The sequence below is a fragment of the Nematolebias whitei genome, chromosome 9, assembly GCF_014905685.2.
Source record: "Nematolebias whitei isolate Nwh7 chromosome 9, NemWhi1, whole genome shotgun sequence".
Lineage (NCBI taxonomy): Eukaryota > Metazoa > Chordata > Actinopteri > Cyprinodontiformes > Rivulidae > Nematolebias > Nematolebias whitei.
In genome coordinates, this window is record NC_056506.1 from 35,095,577 (window position 1) to 35,102,954 (window position 7,378).

Below are 7,378 nucleotides of genomic sequence, written 5' to 3' on the forward strand. Positions count from 1 at the left end.
AATTAGTATTAGTCCACTGATTTTTAATGTACTTTAACACAGACACAGGCAAAAACATTATGGTTTTGTTGTTGGTGGGCAATAAAACCTTTTTTATGTTTGAATAGCCTGTTTAATTTTTTGTAAAAATTAATATATTGAAAATAAAATTTGGAATTAAATAAAAGATGTGACTTAAAGAGACGTGATTTTATTAACATTTACGAAAATATTTTTTTACCTGCATTTTAACATGCTGGGAGTTTGTTGAACCCAAGTGCAGACAGACAAGTGGTAAAATAAAATAACTTATTTATTAATCAAAACTCCAAACAAAAGCTGTCGAGGCAGCAAAAACTTACAAAAGACAATAGCACGGGGAGACATGAAGGAAATGAAGCATGAAGGCGTGGAAGCACAATCCAGGAACAAGGTGGAAACAGATGCTGAACTTAAAGGGACACTGAAGAGACACAATGACGAACACCTGGGGAAAGACAACGAGGAACAGATGAGGGTCGCAGGACTAAATGAGGAGAGAACCACTGGAGAAACTGGAAAGACAGGAAAAACAGACTCAGAAACTAAATAAAAATAATCACAAGCAGGCACAAAACACACAAATTTGACATATTTAAGCTACAAAATATATTTTTTTCCTCATACGGTACTTAAAGGACCTGTTTCAGCTCTTGTCTCTTTATGCTTTATACACCAAGCTGACGTCAAGACCCAGCAGTGGTGGTCGCTCTCTGCTGCGTCTCGTCACTTCACTGTTGGCAGGAAATCGAATACAGCGCTTTTGAACACCGTGCAAAACTGATTTCAGACGTGCAGTCTGCACAGGAAGTACAGTAACTTTGCGTGAATGAAGCAGAAGTCTGTAAATTATTTAGTTTGCTCAAAACATATTGTTTGTAATTTGGGCTGCTTTTAGATTTTTTTGTACTCATTTCTACCTCAGTTCTTACTCAAAAAAAAAAAAAAAGCACAGACGCACAAATTATTTTTCTCTAAAAAGGAGCTGAACAGAATAAAAGGAAGCTGAGTTTGAGAGTCTACTTTGTTTCCTAAGATAAAGCATTACATTTTCAATTTCATTGATGTCTTTAAGATAAGTGTTCTGCTTCTTGTGGCTGTTCGGTCAGTTTCTTGAATCTAAGAATAAAAAAATAAATATAAATACCAAACTCAGTAAAAGTCTGGTTTGTGGAGTCCATCATTACATGAAATATAACAATAGAGTTTGATTTCTGCTCCCACGTGAAAGACTGAACCTGTGAGATTTCTCAAGAAGCAGTGGCGTTGTTACCAACACCTTTTGCAGACTCTGTCACCGTGGTAACCACGCAGCCAGGCCAGACATAAAGGCCAGCGTGAACATGACTTCTTATTATATGCTCAGTGGTCATAAAGGACACTCACAGAGCAGATTTATTATTTATAGGTACCGACCGGTAAGTCTGTTAGACTAGTCAGATGCAAATAGATAACGGTGAAAAATCTTAAATAAAACGATAGTTCAAAAATGTTGTTCCAGGTAATTTAGGCACATGAAAGAATAGAACAGCTCTATTCGGTGTGCACTTTGAGACTCTGTAGACCATTCACATGCACAAAAATGCTCAAACACACCAAAACAAATTGTGAAAAAGTTTTGCCCAAACCTTATTATGGATTTTATTTTATTTTTATTTTATTGCTGCACTTTTCATATGTCAGTTGTTATGTCTATAATTTGAGTTTAAAGTAAAAATAAAGAAAAGAACATATGAAGTAATAAATCCCATCATTTAAAAGGCTCAAAGTAAAAATTAATCAGTAACAGAGATAAAATGCTGCAAATTTGCCCTTTTGTGGAAATAAACTTTAGCAGCTAAAATACCTGTATTAGCAGAAATTGAGAGGCAAATATGTTGCAATCTGCAGAATGTGATTTTTTTTCTGACAATTCTGTGCAATTTATTTCCAGTTTTCCTTGTCAGTCTTCTCACATTTAATCTGTAATGCACCTTGCACATTTTGTTGACTTCAAAGTGCACCACAAGTATTTTTGCCACTGTAGTTGACACTGAATGTGCATGACTGACTACACAATTTTTATATTATATCTTTCAGATCGTAGCAAATTCTTGTGTATTTATGAATGCATGATGTTTAGCAGGAACTTTAGTGTTATAGATTGTGAGGAACTCCAGCTATTTCACAGCTCTTTTCAGCTAAATAAAGCTCTAAAACTTGTGCAAAACCTGCTGAGCTTTAGAAATATAAGTGGGCACCATTAGCTGATATAGAGCAAAACATTTCCTTGAGGAGTCTGTATGAATAGATACTAATCAGGTTTTGTGTGAAAAAGATTTTGTTAGAGTGCCTCATTAGGGCTAAAAGATTTGATTACAATTTTATTGAATGACTAAAGCAGTCAGTTGTTGCTGGTTTAAATGCTGTTCTGCAGTGTGAAAGAGGCTAAATCCAATAAAGGAATAAGACTGAACCACATTGTGCTATTCATGCACTGAACGCTCAATAAACAATGAAGTATGGAATAAGAACCTTGTGGTGAATATAGGGCAGAGTTTAATCATTCTTTAATGGGATCTAATCTTGTGGCTCTGTTGAAATGTGCTTTGCATGCATGTGTCCATCCACCCAGTTTCTTTATGGCTTTTTCCTTTCTGGTTCACGGTTCTTTATCGTCATTCACATCGCATGTGGTACATGAGGTGGAACGAAACTGTGTACACAGGGTCCCAGTTACATTCAACAATAACAAAAATATAAAGTGTAAAAAGTAGTGTTGTAGTACTCGAGACCGGTCTTGGTCTTGAGACCGGTCTCGAGACCAATTTTTGATGGTCTTGTCTCGGACTTGAACGCATTTGGTCTCGGTCTTGTCTCGGACATTGAGGATTCAGGTTTTTATTTCAAGATCAGTCAAGACCACAACAGTGGAAATATCACTAAATTGACTGAATATTCTCCAGTTTATTTGTTAACATCTTTGTTTTTATTGGATGCAAATGTACTGATTCAAATTCAAGCGACAACGTGACTAATTGCTAAATACTTGTTTTTGTTACCGCTGTCACGCCCACCCCTTTTCACGTGCACGCGTCACTCCCAGTGTTGCCAGATTGGGCAGTTTACTGCCAATTGGGCAGTTTTCATTCTGATTTTGCTGGGAACTCTGGGAAGATTTTTGTTGGATTGTTGCGTTATGCCACATATTGTTAAATTACCTTAGCTTGTACTGATGTGTGTTCATGTTCAAACCATAAATATACTATAACAATATATTGCTTGGGCAGATTTTTGTCTGATGTGGTGGTTTTAAACAGATTTTTGGGCTGAAAAACCTCGACTCTATTTTGGCAACACTGGCACTCCAAGAAAATGAGAAGTGATTGTCTGGACAAACATCTATTCACACTCTCATAACTAGGGACATTTGAGTTATCAATGAACCTATTATTCTGGTTTTTTTGGTCTGTGAGAGGATACCAGGAGTAGCCAGATAAAATCCACATGTGCACGTGTAATCTACACAGAAAGACAGGGATGTGAACCTTTGACCTGCAACTATCTTACTGTGAGGCAACGGGGCTAACCACTTATTCGCAGTGCTAACCCACTTTGCATGCATGATTTTTATAACAGAAAACTAGCACAAGTGCAAATCACATGAAAAAACATTTTAAGTGCCAGAAGAAAAAATGGGGGGCATCTTCCTCAGAGCTCCTGAACTGAAGATTGTCCATTAAAACTATACTTTCTGAAGTCCATCTCTTTTCAACTGACCTGTTATTTTAGTCATTTCAAGTACATTCCCCTCCACCATCCTCTGCTTTTTTTCCACCAATCCCTCCACTCTGCTCCCAGATGTTTTTGCTAAACACATACCAATTGCATCCACATTTTCACTTCCAATCACTTACCATTTTTTCTTGTATCCCAAATGTACTACATTAGCCCCTCTTTGATATCTTCTCATCTCTCCATCATTCATCCATTTTCTCTGCCTGCTTCCAGTCTCCTATTTATTTTTTATCCTTCAATTTCACCGTTACCTTCCTACACTACCCATCCTCCAACCCCCCTCTGTTCGCTATCCTGCTCACGTTCAGGTCTGTTTCTGCTGATAAGAACCTACATACACACATACACACACGCAAAGTGTTGCATTGCCACCTTACTGTAGTTATCATCAGAGCTAACTGCTGTTTCTCCCTCTTCTTTCTTGTTGTTAATGGATGTGTCATCAGCAATCTGTCTCTCCTAGCAACATAGAAGCAGCGAGTTCAAAAAAAGATGAAGAGGGAGCAAGATGGGTGAACAAGAAAGGACAGGAAAAAAATTATTTTCAGTTTTTAGTGCAATTAGTTTGGGCTGCAGAGATGTTTGGTGCCTGATGTGATTGAGTTGAAGAGCAGAGAGCAAGCTACCCTTTCTGAAACACAGTTTGAGCCACAAGTCAGTGAGGTCATTATTGTCAGTCAAACACAAATTTAAAAACGTACCTCAGCCACACAAATAGACTCAATCAACAACCAGTAAGCACATATATCAGCAAAACCAAACCCAACCTGATTATAAATTCAAACAGAATGTGATCATTTGCAAACCTTACAATAATTGTGAGGACTTGCAATATCCCACCATCTTTGATTCATAATATAATAAAAGAAAGCAAAGTATGTGGAAAAAAATCTCTGAGTTCGGAGGCTGAAAGTCAATATTAGATGACCGGGATCGTTGGGCCCTCAGGTAGCACTGCATTAAAAACAGGTCTGATTCTGTTCTGGACATCTCTGCATGGGCCCAGGAACTCTTCCACAAATTATTGTTTGTAAGCCAGTTCACCATGTCATCTATGAATGCAGTTTAGAGCTCTATCATGCAAAGAAGAAGACGTGAAAACTATTGGGAAGCACGGCTGTCTACTCTGGGCTAAAGTTAACTCAAAATCAGACAAACCCAAATGTTAAATTAACTTTAGAAACCACTGACTCTACATCCTCTGTATTAAGAGGGATCATCCAGCCTGTTATCAGCGCACAGTTCAATTCATCAGTGCCTATGGCATGAGCAGCTTAGACAACTGAGACAAAATCCAGTAATGTATGAAGGTATTTACAAGTTTTAGAACAACATATGCTTTCATCCAGACAATGTTTTTTTCAGGGGAGACGTTTTATATTTCAGCAAGACAGTACTATATCATGTCCATTACAACAGCATGGCTTTATATTTGAAGAGTCAGGATGCTGAACTGTACTGTCTGTGAATAAAGAGGTAAACATGGCCTTGTCCCAACTGACTGAGTTGTCTTGCTACCATCAAAATCAAAATTGCCTTGTCTTAAAAAAAAGAAACAGTTTCTTACTTTAATTTGATGTGTTATTCCTTTGTTAATAAATTATGGGTTTATGAAATCTGCAAATCATTGCATTCTGTTTTACTGTGTTAGACTTGCAACATGACCATGGTGAACCCCACCTCTTGCACAGTAACTGCTGGACATGGGCACCAGTGACTAATGCAACCTGGAAAAGGGAAAAGTAGGTTAAAAAAAAAAATAGATGGATGAATGGAGCCATTCTGTCTTAAATAACATTTTTGCATTACGTGCTAGCTTTTTCAGGATTAGCATTATATATGATGCATGTGTAACAACCCAGAAATCATTTTAACACCTAATTTGCACACAGCAAGAAACATATTTATGTTACTATAAAAAAAATTGCAAGAAAAGAATTATCAAATCATCAGCAGTATGTCAAAAGAGGTTTAAGAAATGTGTGTTGTACTTAAGAGTGCAGTTACAGATGTAAAGCTCTTGGTTTTCGACCATTCTCCTTTTAAACAGACTGAAATACAGCCAAAAACAAATGTAATGAGCAAGAAATGGCTGACAAGAAATATGACAGGACAAAAGGAAGTTGTATAATCTATGCAAATTTAAATTGTTTCAGAGACTTTGCTCTTTTTATGAATTAACTCGCATATCTAGAGGTACTGCGGCATAACCTAAAATGAAAATGTCAAAGTGACCATGAATTATTTTCCACTCAAGAGAAATAAATTACACTACTTTATTTTTGTCAAAAAGAAGGTATTCATCAAGTACATTCACCAGTTTTCTGAGCTGTAATCGTTCAAATGGATTCTCAGTTTTTTTTCCTTTGCAAAAGCAGGGCAGTTTTTATATAACTAGCCTTTGAAACAAGTTTATATCCCTCCACCTGATCAGATTCACTCTTGTCTAACCCAGACCATTCAAATCTCAAATGCCACTTTAGTCTGTCCTAAATGTCAGTACATCTAAAAGCCTCCACCTGAAAAAGTCAGACACTTTGAAAAAAGAGACTTGTGCGACCCACAGTTCTTACATTTACACATTTTATCTTAACACTTTGCACCTGCTGTGAAGACACTTGTGTAGTCACAGTGCACAAAATGTATCCATTGTTATTTCAGGTAACAGAAAGTGTTTTGTGGTGTTAAAGGAGAAGTTTCCAGAGAAGTGATATTTATGCAGTCAACAACTTGTTCTACTGAGAGCAGATTTAAAAAAAGTACAAAATCAACAATCTAATCAGTAATGTTACAGATAATACAGCATTTTGACCGATTTATGAAATTTCTCAACAAATGTGTTTGAATTTGCTTTTTACTCCATGTATTTATGGCTTTTACTGTTAATAGATTGCTCAAAATAAAAATCAAGCATTAAAAAAAAATCACATGCTCTTCAAGTGTTTCAGATGCTCCTTTATGTTAAACTAAAACGTTGGTGAAAATACAAGAAATCTTGTGCCAGAAACAATATTTATAAATTCTCAGAAGATGTGATCCATAAAATTATATTTATGTATAAGAATATCTTGGTCATATCAGTCAGCAAAATTCTGATATTTGCATTAGTGGTGTGGAGAGTGGCAGAGTTTCCGTTGCATTAGTGTAAGAGACGTAAATGTAGGATAATGTATACAAAATCAATACTATGAGACAATGTATTTCTACATATGAAGTAGAGCCCAAACTTTGACTTGGGTCAAGACTTTATTTTTAACAGCTGTATCCACATCATACAAATCAGCTGTAGAGCAGATACAGGTTAATAAATAACAAACCGCAAGAGAACCTCAGGGGGTCACATCACAACCCATCCCTGAAATGAATTTTAAGTACATGACAAAAAGATGAGCAGAGAATCACAAGCAGCTTTGTTAAATTAGATGCGTGCCCACCACTAATTAAATGCATGATTTATCACTGTCATCAGATAAAAGCAACTTTAATCCAACACTTGCTACTGCAGTGGATTTATCCTTTGATAATCTACCTGCGACTGACAGCTCAGTTGTTCCTGAGCACTGGTGGGGATTTCTGAATGTGA